The sequence below is a fragment of the Rhinichthys klamathensis genome, unplaced genomic scaffold (assembly GCF_029890125.1).
Source record: "Rhinichthys klamathensis goyatoka isolate OS25496 unplaced genomic scaffold, OSU_Roscu_1.1 h1tg000161l_1, whole genome shotgun sequence".
Lineage (NCBI taxonomy): Eukaryota > Metazoa > Chordata > Actinopteri > Cypriniformes > Leuciscidae > Rhinichthys > Rhinichthys klamathensis.
Window position 1 is genome coordinate 594294 of NW_026606695.1, and position 17935 is coordinate 612228.

The following is a 17935-nucleotide window of genomic DNA, read 5'->3' on the forward strand; positions in this document are numbered from 1 at the left end:
AAATTTTAATGTGAATTGGTTTAATAATAAATGTTAGGATTCAAAATTAACAGACTTCTTCCTGCTGAATAAGTGAAAGAAAAGCTGGCCTATAAAATCACTGCGACATGCGAGTGTTCAGATTGACTACTATGTGCATATTAACTGATTATATTAATTGATTGTGGTTGTTTTCTGTGGGATTAAAAATAATAATAATAATAAAACAATAAGCACGTGTGCTCCACTACTCGTCTCTCATTGTCCAGCTTCAAACATTCTCATCATTGTTAAACTGATTGCAGATGGAGGCTGAGGAACAGGGACGGGGTCAAAATGTTATTAATGAAGGCTGATATTAATCCATTTTTGTGAGACACAAAAAATGTAAAAGGTGGGTCATACAAAGGGATGGGTCATGTGATTCATGCTCTCTGGTGATAATAAGGTTTATGACACATCCAAATTTAATATATTTAAAGAAGTCAGTTTGACTCCGACAGCAGCTTTACAGGGAGTGGAGAAGGAGTGAAATTATCAGAGTGAGAGTGGAATGAGATATTAAATTATAGAGAATATCAAAAGAACAAACTGTCATTTGTGGATGGGATGCTGAAGTTTTATAGACTAATGATGGCCTGCAATAAACGCTGTCATGTTATCTTCCATTCAGATGTTTGAGAATGCAGTCATGTGAGACAGTTCTGGTGGGGAATTATACCAAACCATTTTTACGACAGACTTTGGCTCAGGCATTTCAGACTGATCAAAGCAACATTTGAGATGCTGTGCAATGAAATGGGTTCACTGGTGAGTTTTTCTTATGTTTGTTTTTTCACATTGAGGGATTTACATAGCTACTGACCCACTCATGAAGACTGTAGCTGCATCCGAAATCACATACAGAATAGGTACTACATTTGATGAGGAACTTACTTTGCCAGTGGCACCTACAGCTGTAAGGATGAACGCACTGTGCACACCATGATCCCTCTGACCTATGAAATGTTTAAATATTTCAGCAGTTATTATTATGCGTGTCTTATATTTCTGTCAACTGAACCAGCAAATGCCAATCATTGTGAATTAATTGTCACAGGCCGGGGCGGGTGACCGGCCCTTTACGCACCGCCCCTGTGAACCGCACCACCATTGAGGAGCTAACAGAGAACACCACCAGACCAGAAAATCAGATAACAGGTACAAAGTTCATCTTTATTGAATTAAAAGTATTTCTTAAAATAAAGTATCACTCAAGTGGCTTCTTCCTCTTCTCAGAATCCTGGTCTTCCCCCTCTTTGATCGAGGCGTACACAACAGAGGTAAGTACGTGGCTGGGGGTTCCTCTTCGAACTGTACAGTGGTGAACAAGCAGATAACTAGTCCTTTTCAAGACAGATCAGAACAACAAGGGACGGATGACTCACGTCTTTAACAGATCAACTCCAGACTGGACAATGGTAAGTGTACAGGTAATGGCTCCTCTTCACGGCGGCCCAGACAGCGGGCGATGAATGGCCCACGTCTTCAACGGATCGGCTCCAGACCAGACAATGATAGGTGCACAGGTAATGGCTCCTCTTCCAGCCAGGTCAAGGCAGCGGGAGATTAATAGCTCACGTCTCTAATGGACCGGCTCCAGACCGGACAATGATAGGTGCACAGGTAATGGCTCCTCTTCAAGACAGGCCAGGACAGCAAGAATCAGATCCAGGCCGAACAACGGTGAGTGTACAGGTAATGGTTCCTCTTCCAGGCAGATCAAGGCAGCGGGATATGAATAGCTCACGTCTCTAACGGATCGGCTCCAGACTGGACAATGATAGGTGCACAGGTAATGGCTCCTCTTCAAGACAGGCCAGGACAGTAAGAATCGGCTCCAGGCCGAACAATGGTGAGTGTACAGGTAATGGCTCCTCTTCGAGGCAGATCAAGGCAGCGGGAGATGAATAACTCATGTCTCTAATGGATCGGCTCCAGACCGGACAATGATAGGTGCACAGGTAATGGCTCCTCTTCGAGACAGGCCAGGACAGCAAGAATCCGCTCCAGGCCGGACAACATTGAGTGTACAGGTAATGGCTCTTCTTCCAGGCAGATCAAGGCAGCGGGAGATGAATAGCTCACGTCTCTAACGGATCAGCTCCAGACCGGACAATGGTAAGTACACGGGTAATGGTTCCTCTTCGAGGCAGGCCAGAGCAGCGAAAGAGGAATGGCTCACGTCTTCAACGGATCAGCTCCAGACCGGACAATGGTAAGTGTACAGGTAATGGCTCCTCTTCGAGGCAGGCCAGGATAGTGGAGGAGAAATGGCCCACGTCTTCAACGGATCGGCTCCAGCCTGGACAATGGTAGGTACACCGGTAACTGGTACTTAACTTGTTCCAAAAATAGCACGTGCACATCCGTTCTTCGTTCTCCGAGAGTCCTCCTTTACAGAATCAGTTTTACCTCCAGTCAACAGCCTGCGAAAATACGTCTCTGCCCCGCTTCCTCTCTTCCCCGCTTCTTCTCTTCCCGATCTCTCTCTCTCTCACACTGGTTTCTCCCACTGCGTACCGCCCCTTCCTTCACCCCAAAGTCTCTTTTTATAATCCGCATCTCAGATACGTGTCCCAATCGCCGATCGCCACCCTCTCATCGCGCACCTGACACTCATTACCTCACCTAATCCCCCCGTTTGATCATAGCTCATAAGACAACCGGAACCGGCCGGGTGTCGCACCGGAACTGCTCCGGCGGGGAAACACCCCCCAAAAGAAAAAATGTCTCCAGTCACCCCGTGACATAATCATTCTTTTAAGTTGGTTATTTCTTTTCAGTGAATCGGTCAAACTGGTTTGCATAACACTCTGAATCGCTTCACAATCATTTGGACTGCTCTCTCTGAGTCAGTTTCTCAGTCAGTATCAGGATGTTTTACTTAAAAAGACAGAGAACAAACAATTAATGAAAAAGGCTATTTTTTGAGAGGTTGAGATTATTCAACTCCTAAGGCCTGTTGCATGAAGCTAGTTGGACAAACTCTGAGTTTCAGAGTAGGTTTAAAGTTGACAAATCCATTTAAATCCAACCTGGTTTAGATCAGGTTCAATAGGAACCCAACGCTCAGTGTAATCGTTCTCTGTCAACTCAGGTTTAATCCAGAGTTTGTGATTAACTCTGAAGTGCGTACTCTCGAGAGTCTGACACGTGCGGCAAACAGCCATTCACATGGAACATGGAAAGCGTCAGTTTGATTCACTTCTCGCAAGAGAGCTGGCACAATTCACTTCTCTGATGAAGATTAAGAGATCATTATGGAAAAAATATCATAAAATTAAATGCATTTACAAGACAGGAATAAACACTATATCAATGCAAGTGAATCAAATAAATAGGCCTTATAATTGATATAGTTTCACAAAGATCTCAAAAGAATACACTTAAGCTTAATCTGTTTATAAGCTTATATATTAAAGCTTGCATATATATATATATATATATATATATATACACAGTATATATGAATTTAAGAACCAAAGTTTAAATTTAATTGTTATAATAATATGTAAATATGTGAATAATACATCATTTCAATTCATATAATACAAATATAATAAATGATTAGAAGCAAAAGATTTTGTCACTAAAATTATTTTACTCTAAACTGCTTTAATTTGGAGCAGATAGAGAGATACAGGGGGTGTGGCTGCATTGCACCAGATACATGTCACTTTACTCCCAGCTGATTGGTCCAGTTTTGGTCTGAGATCTCAAACCCAGAATAAAAGATACTTCGGAGCAGGTAATTCATGTAGCGTAAATTACCATGGCGATGTAACCAGTTAAAAACCAATCCACCTTCTTGAGCCTGAAAAAACAGACTTTGCTCAAACTAATCTCAAACTGAAACCGGCTTCATGAAACTGCATGGCCACTGCTGTGTCATCTGAATAATTAGCCATAAGCCGTTTTTGTGTAAGCCCACATTGTTTTTCAGTTGGTTTCAAATGTGAGCAAGCTACGCAGCAGACTTCTACTCGACAGTCAAAGCAATACATCACGAAGGTGTGGACACGGAGGAAGACTGTGTGGGCTTAGGGTGCCATGATTCCTCTCTCATGGCCTCTTAAAATAGTCCCTAAGTTTCCATCAGATGTGATGGAATCTCAGCGGAACTAGTTGGTATTTTTCACATCCTTTTTTATGAAGACTTTGCAGACACCAGAAACCCTCCCGAGGGAAAGCACTATTTTCACTCCAAAACAACTCCACATATTTCACATACTGTTTTTCGCCTGAATAGTAGGGAACTACCAATATTTTGATCTGGGCAGAAAAATCAGAAATTACATACTTCCCTTCTATATAGTAGGCTAGTAGACAGTATGTGAGAAGAGTAGTATGACCGAATTCACAGTATTCATAAAAGGCAGATTACTATCCCATGAGGCAGATGAGGCAGATTACTATACCATGAGCCCACAGGAGAGGTGAAGCGACCTAACTGACGCTGGTAGGTCACATGACAATGACAACATGATGTCCGGATTATATCACACTACTCACATTCATGCTATATACAACACACTTTTTTTGCTGGTTGTGAAGTAATTTTAAAAAAGTATTTTCTTAGAGAGTATGTGATTTTGGACAAAGCCACTGAAAAATCCCCACCACTAATCACAGTCTGTCTGGAATGCACAAATATAGACAAGTGAAGTGATAAAAAGAGTGAAGAGTGTTGTTGGACTGTAATATCAGCACTTTTGGAACACCACTTGACTAATCAGCTTTGAAAGACTGCAGTAGTTCAGGTAAAACAATATATTCATGGCTGGGTAAAGCCCCCACACAAACAAACATGCCACAATTTAAATGTTTTTTTTTTTATATATACAAAGTCATCAACATAAACCATTATCAAATCAAGTCAGACCCGAAACACAATCACCAACAATGCTGATGTATGCAGCTATGCGAGCAAAGAGGGCACCGTCCCAAAGTCACATAGTACTCCAGGGTTTGCACCAAACAAGAACAGTCGACTGAAAGCTTTCTCAGATTTCCACAGAGGCCTTAGCCTTTTCTACCCTTTCCCTCAAAGCCTCTTTTTCCCCTTTCCCCTCGAAGATAACAGGGTCAGAGAGCTTTGTTTACTGTTTTCTCTCCCCTGTTTAATTAGTTAAATGAGGAGAGGGCTCATTTTTGGAGCCGTACACTGTATATTCATGAAGGGCGCCAGGCTGTGACTCTAACTATAAAGTGCCGTGGGGGCTTGAAGGCATTTATTGGTGTAAACCCTGTTGAGTTCATTAACATCCACACAAACAAGTGATTATTAACCTGAAAATCTGTGCCACACATCCCCTGAGCCTCCAAATCTCTTTGCCGGCTGATGCCTTTGTGATTTGTTTGTTATTACATGTTTGTAACCACTTTCTATGTTCCACAATTTGGGGCTAGGCAGAAGGTCATCTGCCAGCTGATATTTTATTAAATTATTGCTGTTCTCCATTATATTTGTTAATTATTGCACATTAATTAAGTGACAGATGATGTTCAGCAATGCGAGTAGGGATTTTGTAGGTTGCCGATAAGCAGGCAAGCAGATATATTTGTTATGTGCCTCAAAATAAATCTGTTCTCATGTCTTTTGGAAGTGAGTGTAAAAGCTATTCGAGTTATTCTTAAGTTGTCAAGTTGTGCAAACTTTTCAGAGTGTCTAGTGCTCAGTTGGTATCATCATAAGCTGTTTATGGAGTCTTGTGAGCTGCAGTAAATTGCATATTCATCCTGGCTGCTTTGGTACCAGGTTCTGTCAAAGAGTTGATATGCTTGTGTGAAACTGCTTTAATATGTCCACCTCGCTAAGCTAATTTGTTCTACATCGTGTTTAGGATTTTCATGCAGCTCTAAATGAGCTCTAGAATTCCCCTTTTTTCTACTGGTTTATGTGCTTTAGTTTATTTGCTTGTGGATGGTTCTATCATTTTTAGTTCTAGCTTCAGTTTTTGCTCATTTTGAGTGTGCTGAAATAAGTTGAGGATGGAAAAAGGTGCAGAAATTCACAGCAATGTCAAATTCTCAGTGAATCTAATTACACCGTATTTCAGATGCCAGTGTGAATGGGAAAGCTCAAGTAAATCTTCAAAATTTAAATTTGACTTTTCTATCTTGAGCAAGACACCTCAGGCTAAATAAAAGCTGTTTTTTAATATTTTTTTCCCTTAGGTAAGCTCACATGATATTTGTATTTTAGTTAGGTCTCATATTTGATTTGAGAGCTTCAGTAGATGTGAAGATCTTCAGTCAATACAATGTTTTAAATTAAATTTCAGTTAGCTGGTCACACACAATTTTAGAAGACTTGTGATGCTGTTGTTTAGTATTATTTATATACAATTATAGTATTTATTGATATTTTATTTCAGTTTGTTGCCAAAGCAACACATTTTAAGTTAAGTTTTACAAGTAATATTGCTATTTTATTTCAGCTTTATTTCAATTACCAGAAATTATTATTTTTAATAGTTTTACTTTCAGTTTCAGTTTAACAATAACAACAATCTCGTCTTTTATCTCCTTAGGTGTTTTATTAGGGAAAAAAAGTTTTACATGAAGGTGCGTAAGAGCAACATTTTCATTTTTAGGTGAACTATCACTTTAAGACAGCTACCTTATAAGGTGGACAAACACATTTCACATTTCCTGAAATGTACTCATCACAACTGAATGTCAAGTCAAGTCATGCCACAAAAAAATCATTATGAAATAGATTTTAACATTACAATAACCATACGTTTAATTAAGCTATGATTTGAATCTTTATTAATAAATCTGTCACATTTTGTCAGTGTTTTGGTTTCATTTTTTACAGACTCTTAGTTTGTTTCCAGTATTTCTTGTTTTCGTTTTCGTTTGGTGAGAACTGTTCGATTGATTAGAGCACACCTGTTTTGTATTGAGTTCATTATCTTGTGTATTTAAGGCCTTCATTTCGCTATGTTCATGGTTATGTGTTGTTAGTGGATTACCACACTGTTTCAGGTTCCTTCATTTGCTTTCTAGTTTTGTATTTAGTTATTTTTGTTTGCTTTAATAAATGTACACTGCAAATAGATCTGATATGCCTCTCGCCTAATTTTCATCATCATCTTAAGTTGTCCAGTTGTCCATGATTCATGATTGCATCCTTATTCAGGTTTGCTTATTAATATTGTGTTGTGCGCAACTACATGTCACTGTTTAATAAAAATAAGAATCAAATAAAAGATCATTTCCATATTCAATTAACAGAGAGAATTATCATTCAATTAGTTTTGAGTCTTTCAACAAGATATATTAATTCGGGGCATACAGTACATACAGTACATGCAGGTTTAATCAGAAACAATTGGTGAGCAATTACATCTGTTATGTTTAATGTATTGCGTTTCATTGGCAAGGAAATTAGAGGGGCACTTATGGGAAATATATCTTTCAAAATCTCCTGTTTAACCTTCTCAAATATCAATGTAAGAGGCTTCTCAAATTAATAATTTTCAAATGTAAGGATCAGAGAGAAGCAAAAAGGAGTGCATTTATAGCTCATCCAAATTCTGATTGGCTTCCCTTCTGTTTCATGTATAGAAAAACATAGCTTTGTGTTTGACCATAAGAGTAAAACAGCAGAGAGTCCCGGTGATTTATATATGCTGATTATAAAACACATACGGTATCTGCCATCATAAGACAAATATTTATCAGGCTCGATGGCTATAAAATATTTATGTTCAGCTCCAGAGCACGACACAGCTACAATCTCCCCTCTGTGTACCTAATAATGGAAAGATTAAGCATAGTGAATGAACGGTCAAGAGACGAGTCACCTTACTGGCACACAATTTGTGAAGCTGCTATTGTTAGAAAGATGAAATGTATCCCAAAGGCTCTGATGAGTCCGACCTGAACTTTTGTCCTAGATATTCAAAATGCCGCAGTTACCTCAGCCTTAAAATACTGCAGACTCATTCTTCTCTCTAGACAGCTGAAAGTCGAGCCACTCGCATCAAACTAACAAGCGCATCAGTAGTGTCAAGTTGCATCGGATGATCCAACACAACAGTCCTGCGGATTACTCTAAGCTGATTTGCCCTTAATTTACACTTCACCAGCTGTGGTAAACCAAAATCCCTCTTCACATGCATGGCTCCCTTCATGCCTTGGCCTCTCATATCAGTGGGGTCTTGGAAACCAGTGAGAGTGTTGATGGGTCAAAGATGATACAGAATACTGCAGCTGGGATGTATTTTCAGAATTGTGTTGGAATCCAAACCGGCATAAATGGCCTAACTCTTTCTTCCATGCTATTTGAAAACCTTTTACAATGTCATTTTCTGACTATGCAGCCAAGATGATATTTCAAAATTTCCAACTCGTTTTTAAGATAGTATAAGGTTTAGATTTAAGGGAAAAACTGGTCCATGCAATCTTGTAGATGTAACTGATTTAAAGTGAGCCTACAATGGAGCCCTAGGGATATGTTGGAAGATAATCCTTTTATCGTAGTTGTACTTTATGAAAGTTATAAGAAACATACACTCATTTTCCTCTTCTCCGAAACTATTGAGGATTGAGTGTATTTTACTTCCCATATATGTCATGATACTTCAATAGAGCTGAATTGTTCTTGGAAGATTTGGTCTGATATGTAAGACTAACAAAATCACTCTCGTTCGACTTTTCCTCTAGTAATGAATATATGGTATACGTGAGAGGAAGGAATGACAGAGTAGCTGTCTGTTTGCCGCATCTCCATGTTGTGCAACCGAACACCATATTCTTGAGCTTCCTGCCTTTGAAGTGGCAAACTGGAGGGGGGAGGGGGGCGGCAGTGGATGAATCTCCAGGAATGTGAACCTTCAAAAGAGATTGTGCAGACGTGTTATGAGTGTTGTTTGCTTTGCTTAGTGACGTTTGTCAGCCCTTCCTCTGTCTCTGTGACTTGAGGGGAAATGAGTGCCGACTTTTTGTATAAGCATTAGTTTTTCTGATTTAAAAAAACAGTGTCAGAAACTTTTCATTCATGAACTCTCTGAACTTCTGCCATCATCAAGTTTTCTGTTTGTAAATTTGAAAGTTTTGAAGAAAGTTTGTATGAAGTTTTAAAGCATTATTTTGTGTTGGGCCATATATTAGGACATATCCCTGTGTGACCAGTCCTACTTGACCCTCTCCATGCGGCAATAGAACCTGGATCTTTGGCATAGGAGGTAGGTGCGCTAACAAGGACACTAAAGACTACAGCCTCAAGTGTCCGTCGCTAGTGCGCCTATTGAGGCCAGGGGAGTGAAGTTTACATGCACGCTCTTACTGGCCTAGCCAAGTCAAGTCAAGTCACCTTCATTTATAAAGTGCTTTTAAAAGTATGGATTGTTTCAAAGCATATTTACAATTATAATAGACATTACTGTAACAGATTGTTTAGGCTTTACAACAGCATTAGGATAAAGTTATTGTCCAGCTAAAGTTAGTTTTAATTGATTCACTTCCGTTGCGAAGATCATTAGTTATTAACTTAGGGGCCGCTAACACGACACCGTTCTATACGCCCATCCGCACAAAACAGTGCCTGGTGTCTCGAGAATGCACTCCCTGAAATAGGTTAGAAGGTGCAAACGATTATCCGTTAATATATGTGCAAACCTCAAAAACGCAAACCCACGAAAACGCAGATGGCACACACATGCGCATCACGTGTTCAGTCCATAGGGATGCGCGTTTGAATATATATGTGCTCAGGAGTGTAGTCCTTCTTCACAAATCAACCCTCAACAAACTACTTGTCTGGTCTTAAATTATAATACAGACATTTTTGTCGCGTCTGCGTAGCCACGCGAACCGCAATTATCCAGACAACGTTGTATCTGTACAGAGGTAAAGGGAGGGAGGCCTTCACAGGGGAGAGACTAGTTGACACTTCAGGACTGCGTTGTCATCGTGTCCAAGCGATGGTCCTTCATCAGATATGGATACGGCCCGGATCCGGCAGACTGCGGTAAACCTCGGGATAAACAGAGAGACTAATATTAGAGTAGACGCCATCCTTCTTATGATGTACAAGGTACATCAGGATTTATGGGAAGTGTTCCCGATTCCGGCTGATCTAAACTATGCAGCCTAACATTGAATTATAGAAGTCTATAATGTGTTGTGTATGCCAGGCCAAAGAGATGTGTTTTTAGTCTAGATTTGAACTGACAGACTGTGTCTGCTTCCCAGACAATGTTAGGAAGATTGTTCCAAAGTTTTGGTGCTAAATAGGAAAAGGATCTACCGCCAGAAGTCAATTTTGATAGGTATTATCAACTGGCCGGAATTTTGAGATCACACTGCACCGACAGACACCGATAGACAGTCAAATCAGATTGCCAAAATTGACTCAAAATGTTGCACTGAATAACAACAATGGATGGAAACAATATACAGTTTTTATGAATTGCTAAAACACATTTCTTGAAACCATCACTCACTTTCTCAAAACCTTAAACACAAAACCAGATTTTCAAACCACATTCAGAGAACCTCTGACTCTTCTGGCAAAATCAAACAATTGCCTCAAAACCATTTTATCTGTGCTCAAAATCAAACAATGCCTTTAGATACACACATGAGTCAATATTAAAAACACTACAGATCATTCATTAGACACTACATCAAAAATGGAGAAGACAGAATCCAAAGCATGCAGTTACAGAAAAAAAGTATATTGTGACAAAGTAAACAAATTTTGCAATTACGTAAAAAAGTATAGTCATTACAACTTACCGTAGTTAGGTGAATAAATTGTATACTGTATGCACCGCAAGTATAGTATTGTACTGAATATTGTATAGTATTGAATGTCTGTATATTCAGCACTTGCATACTTTACAAATAAAGTGACCCAACTGCAAAAGACAAATGTGTTACAGTAAAAAACTCTAAATGAAAAGCATGTTACAGTAAAGTACACTCAGAAGAGTTGTGCAACTGCAAAATCAAGGTCAGTGAGAGAGATGTATTCTGTTTCAGCATCATGTCTTCATGTTGGGTTCAGACTGAGGACTCTGTCCACATCACAGACAATGTCATCTCTGCAGGCAAAGGGAAAAACCCTAAAGCCAGATCCAGACAACATTCTCCACATCTTGCTCTTTCTCGTCGTCCTTATCATCATCCTCCTTATACACCTCTTTTACACATACTCTTCCTTCTCTCCCTCTTATATTGTCTCCATCCATTGTTGGTGTCAACATTCAGTGCAACATTTTGAGTCCGTTTTGGCACTCTGAACTGTATTATGTATTATGACTGTATTATGTACAGTTGGTTTGGTCACATCATTAGAAACAAGTGTGTACTATTTTGAGTCATTGTGTGTAAACGATGACAACAGTGTTGTAGTTGTGTTTAACTTTTGCCTGCCTGTGTTTAGCGTTTTGAAACAAAAGTGCATCACAGTGCAAAATGTGTTTTAGTGAGTGATAATGTGTTTAGAGTTTTGCAAAAAAAGAGTTTATGAGATTTGTAAACAGTGTTTTAACTACCTGATTTTGTTGAATGTTTTACAGAAAGAGTGATGTATTCGACAAATTGGTTTAGGCTATTGAGAATTTGGTTCAGAGAATGGGGTTTAGTGTTTTAGCAGTTCAGAAAAACTGTAAAAGGGAGAGGAGGAAGAGTATGTGGAAGAGGCGGTGAACAAGGATGAAGAGGATGAGAAAGAGCAAGGTGTGGAGAATGTTGTCAAGGCTGGATCGGGCTTTAGGGGTTTTCCCTTTGCCTGCAGAGATGACATTGTCTGTGATGTAGACAAAGTTCTCCGGCTGGACCCAACATGAAGACATGATGCTGAAGCTGAATAAAATCTCTCTCACTGACCTTGATTTTGCAGTTTCACAACTCATCTGAGTGTACTTAGCTTTTCATTTAGAGTTTTTTACTGTAACCTTTTTGGTTTTTGCAGTTGGGTCACTGTATTTTAGCAGTATGCAAGTGTAAGGAACTGGACTGCTATTTTCCTCCTGGTCGGCAGGTGGCGCCTCTCATCAAGCTCCTGCTGAATAATACCACTCATTATCCTTGATGTGTCACACCTGTGTCTTGCCCTATTTAAGTGGGTTTGTGCCATGCTTTATTGTTCAGCCTTACCTGGTGCAAGCTAAGTCTGTTGAAGTTTAAGTCTGTGGACCCTTGTGTCTATTTTTCTTTTCACTGTTTCTTGGAAGCCTGGCTTCCTTTGTTTAGTTTTACTTTTCATCAGTAAAGATTGTCTTTTGTTGAAGATCTACGACTACGATCTGCTCTTGGAATCATTCTTTGGGGAGTTAGCTCAATCAGTTAACTCAGTGACTTTGAACACGAGAAACCTGGGTTCCCTTTCGTTGTCACTCAGAGTTCCGTCGGATGACGACGAATGGGGTTTCGCTTAGGAAGCCTATCGACTTCGAGTACTACAAAACGAGCCAATGGCAAAGAAATGCCATGGGTCTGCGGAATTTGCATAGCGTAACTCCGCCTCACCTCGTGGGTATTTAAGGAGAACGCTGGCAGCAAATAGGCATGTTTTCGCTTCGGAGCCAAGAGCATCTCTTCACGCCACAGCCATTTCTGACTTCACTCTACGAGACGAGCCACTCTCTCCGGTGTTGGTGTGACGGCGATCTGCAGCGAGGTCACATTGCCTGCTGATCTGTGCAGTGATCTGCCAATGAGTGTGTTTCTCCCTGCACCCCTGGCAGAGCAGACCCCCGTGGAACGTTCGTCCTTCCCCGGTCTCCTCTGTCAGGACGCGCTCTATGACTGTGCCCCCACACCGGGCCGCTATGCCGTCCACGTCCGGGCCAGTCATACCGCCTCGCTGCCCCACCGACGGGAAGTCTGTGGTTCGCGTGACCCCGCTGGTACAGTTCTTGGGAGCCTGGCTAGAGCTTCCCAACCTGTCCCGCTGGGTCGCACGAATGATCAGGCTCGGCTACGCGATTCAGTTCGCGCGGGTCTCCTCCCCGCTTCAGGGGAGTCCGCTCCACTATGGTCGATGGCAATGCCCCTATCATGAGAGCGGAGGTGAAGAGCAAACTTTGCCCCGTGCAGAGGATATCTTTTCTCGGTATGGAGATCGACTCGGTCGCCATGTCCGCGCAGCTTACGAGCGAACGTGCGCAGTCACTGCTGACTTGCCTGAGACAGTTCGAGGGCAAGAGTGCGGTTCCACTGAAACTTTTTCAGAGGCTCCTGGGGCATATGGCATCTGCAGCCGTGGCAACACTGCTCGGATTGCTTCATATGAGACCGCTTCAGCTTTGGCTTCGCGACCGAGTCCCGAGGTGGGCATGGCAACACGGCACTCTCCGAGTACCAGTTACTCCGACCTGCCGTCAGACCTTCAGAACGAGCTTCCCGGCATATTTTTGTAACAACAGATGCCTCTACCACGGGCTGGGGTGCCATGTGCAATGGACGTGCTGCCGCAGGCTCCTGGACAGGACCCCACCGCCTATGGCACGTCAATTGCCTCGAGTTGCTGGCTGTACAGCTCGCCCTGCGCCGCTTCCGAGCCGTGCTCAGGGGCCAGCATGTACTAGTCCAATCAGACAATACCGCGACTGTAGCGTACATCAACCACCAAGGTGGTCTGCGCTCCCGCCGTATGTCGCAACTCGCCCGCCACCTCCTCTTATGGAGTCAGAAGCATCTGAGGTCGCTTCGTGCCATCTATATCCCCGGAGCCCTGAACTGTGCAGCCGACAAGCTCTCATGGCTTCAGCCCCTCCCGGGAGATTGGCGACTCCATCCCCAGTCGGTTCAGCTGATTTGGGACCAGTTCGGGGACGCACAGATAGATCTGTTTGCCTCTCATGACTCGACCCATTGCGCCCTGTATTATTCCCTGTCCGAGGGCACGCTCGGCACGGATGCACTGGCGCACAGCTGGCCGCGGGGCCGCAAATATGCGTTCCCCCAGTGAGCCTTCTTGCATGCGCAAGGTCAGGGAGGACGAGGAGCAGGTCATTCTGGTCGTGCCGTACTGGCCCACTCGGACCTGGTTCTCCGAACTCATACTCCTCGCGACAGCACCTCCTTGGCCGATTCCCCTGAGGAAGGACCTCCTCTCTTAGGGACGGGGCACCCGCGTCCCGATCTTTGGAACCTCCACGTGTGGCTCCTGGACGGGACGAGGCAGGTTGAGTACCCTACCACCAGCGGTGGTGGCTACCATCACTTCCGCTAGAGCGTCGTCCACGAGACACGTCTATGCGTTGAAGTGGAACCTCTTCGTCAACTGGTGCTCTTCTCTCCGAGAAGACCCCGGGAGATGTTCGATCAGCGTCGTGCTTTCCTTCCTTCAAGATGGGTTGGAGCGAAGGCTGTCTCCCTCCATCCTCAAGGTCTATGTTGCCGCTATTGCCGCACAGCATGATCTTATAGAAGGTAAGTCGGTGGGGAAGCACGACCTGATCGTCAGGTTCCTGAGAGGAGCGAGGAGACTGAATCCTCCTTGCCCTCCTCTCTTACCCTCTTGGGACCTCGCAGTGGTCTTTACTGCCCTGCGCAGTGCTCCCTTTGAGCCTTTACAATCGGTCGAGCTTAACTTCCTGTCAATGAAGACAGCGCTTCTGATTGCATTGGCCTCCTTCAAGAGGGTAGGGGACCTGCACGCATTCTCCGTTGACGAAGCGTGCCTGGAATTCAGCCCGGCTTACTCTCACGTGATCCTGAGACCCCGGCCTGGATATGTGCCCAAGGTTCCTACCACTCCCTTCCGGGACCAGGTGGTGAACCTGCAAGCGTTGCCCCTGGAGGAGGCAGACCCAGCCTTGGCACTGCTCTGTCCAGTACGTGCTCTCCACATCTATGTAGACAGAACGCAGTGTTTCAGGACCTCAGACCAGCTCTCTGTCTATTATGGTGGGAAGCTGAAGGTAAAGGCTCTCTCCAAGCAAAGGTTGTCTCACTGGATAGTGGACGCCATTGCTTTGGCATACCAGCAGCAAGGTCGACTGTGCCCCCTTGGTGTGACCGCCCACTCCACCCGGAGTGTGGCGTCCTCTTGGGCTTTAGCGCATGGCGCCTCGCTAACAGACATCTGCAGAGCTGCAGGCTGGGCGACACCTAACACATTCGCCAGATTCTACAATCTCCGAGTGGAGCCAGTCTCCTCCCATGTACTGTCTTTTTCAAGCTAACATGGGAGCCATTCAGGTGTCTTCGCTTGCTCGCCATTCCACTCCACGGACTGGATACGTGCGATATTTCCTCAGGTGAGCCTTCCTCTCTGAAGCCCTGAGTTCCTCCAGCACTGTTGACGGTGGCGCCAGTGTCTATTGCCTGTGCGTCGGCTAGGTGTCTCCGTGTACATGGTTCCTCCTCTGAGTAACCCCCAAATGTGTATTTCCACTGTAAGCCTCTTTGAGCATGTGTCTTTCCCTCGGCAAGCCACCTTGCCACCCCTGGGGTTGAAATATTCCACCTGCGGCTGGAAACCCCAGTGATTCCCCATATGCATCCCTCGGGTCATATGTGTATTCTTAAGTCCCCCCCTCTGGGTTGGCAGTAATTGCATATTCCCCTAAAATCTGGGATGTGCTCCCCAGTGTACCTTGGTATTCCTGTGCTAAATAGGAGTCTTTCGTCCGTGCTAGTCTCACGACAGGGATCTCAGATTTACGCAGGGCACTGGAAGACAGCTGAGAAGGTGGCGTGATTAGACTGGTATCCCCATTCGTCGTCATCCGACGGAACGTCTCCGTTCCCTACTCTTCAATCCCCACCTAGAAACAGCCCCGTTACAGCAAGTGCTGAATATATAGACTTTCAATACTATACAATATTCAGTCAAATACTATACTTGCAGTGTATACAGTATTCCGTTAAGTTGTCATTACTACACTTTTTTTACGTACATGCAAAATGTGTTTACTTTGTTACAATATACTTTTTTTCTGTAGCTGCACGCTTTGGATTATGTGTTCTCTATTTTTTTATGTAGTGTCTAATGAATGATCTGTGTTTATGATATTTACTCGTGTGTATGATCTGGAATCATTGTTTGATTTTGAGCACAGATAAAACGGTTTTGAGGCAATTGTTTGATTTTTCCAGAAGAGTCAGAGGTTCTCTGAATGTGGTTTGAAAATTTGGTTTTGTGTTTTAAGGTTTTGAGAAAGTGAGGGATGGTTTCAAGAAATGTGTTTTAGCAATTCAGAAAAACTGTAATAATGAGGACTTCGACATTCAATTCTAAGAAGTTTCATGACCTTCAGTACAATGCTGGTAAAGTGCACTGTACAATTGTGAACCCTGTTATTGTCAACTTCGCTTACTTTGGGATTAATTTTCCGATATCAAATTTGATTAATTTACCTGACCTTTCACAGAAGTACGCAAACGTACTGCTTTCAAACGACCAACTCAAGGTCTTTCAGTATGTAACTAAAATGTGTGAAAATTTATTACATTCATTCTCCTACAAAGAATTTCCCATGTATCCCACTGTTTGTCTGAGTTTGACTAGATCAGAATGTGTTACTGATATGCATATGTCCGACAGCAGCACACAGAGAGATATTTTGCTCTCCCATTGATTATTTTAATGGAAATCCTTCTCTCTGGTGTTCCCGGCAGCTTATCTGAAGGGAGTGGCTGGCTGTGAATCTCTCTCACTTGCAGCAGTGTCGCTGCTCAGGCAACACAACACCTTTTACTGTGTGTCGCACAAAAGCCCTGCAGCGGAACTGTGAATAGAAGATAGCGAACACATCATGCAACTTACACGTTCACACATGCATATGGTTAATGTACAAGACACTTCACTGTTTGACTGATAATGCAATGAGGTGGCATTGAAATCACACACTGAAGAACAGGGAGTGGGGGGCTGGATCTGTCTAGATTCAGGAGACTTGAAATTTGATGCAGTGAAAGGCTTTGTAGAGTGTGAGTGAGGTGAAAAATTGATGCAGAGAGCAATTATGAGTGTGATGAATATGGAGCATTCCACTGCAGCTGTGAATCCAATCTTCTCTGAAAAATGTCTGACAGATGAGTGCATTGCATTTACAATAAATAAGCAATAAATAATTCATTACTTAAACAAATACTTTAAAATGTAACTCTAAACTGTTATTAATGATTAATTATTATTATTTTAAATAATTAATGGTAAATCCAAAATGTCTGAGAAATATCAATGAATGCATTACATTTCTATATTTTTTTATTAATAAATGACTACTGATTTTAAATATAATGCATTCATTATTATTATTGTTAGTGTTATTATATTTGAAATAATCAACTGTTAAACTATTCAAAATGTCTGACCGATATTCAATTAAATTCAATTCACATGTATTTGTATAGCGCTTTTCACAATACACAGTTTCATTACAATTTAGAGTGATTTGTTATCAGAGGTAACTGTCTAAGTTATGTATTTCAGAAATGTACATATACAAATCACAGTTATGAAAAATGAGCTCATTGAAGTAATGAATACTTGTCTGTTAACAAATGATTATGACATATTGTAGCATTGGTGAATGTTGATTCAGAGTTTGCGTCATCTGATTGCAATGCAAGCATTGTATTTCTATGCAAGCATTGTATTTCTAATGCATTATTAAAAATGTATTAATATATGTAATATGTATATATTCAAATTTTTATTATATATCTTCTTGAATGTGTCATCTGTAAATTTGACTCAAATTTACACAAAAACAAAAACAAAAGGTTGGACAGAATATAACATCAAATATCTAGTGCAAGTTTTAGGTTGGGTCACAAGCTGCAAACAAGAATGATCAAATAAAGCGAGCGAGGGACACTGAGAAAGACAGAGAAGACATTGGGAGAAAGAGCAAAACATAGAGGTAATGGCAGAAGGAGGAAAAGAATGAGACAAAGAATAGGAGGAGACAGGCCGAGAGAAAAAGAAACAAAAGGG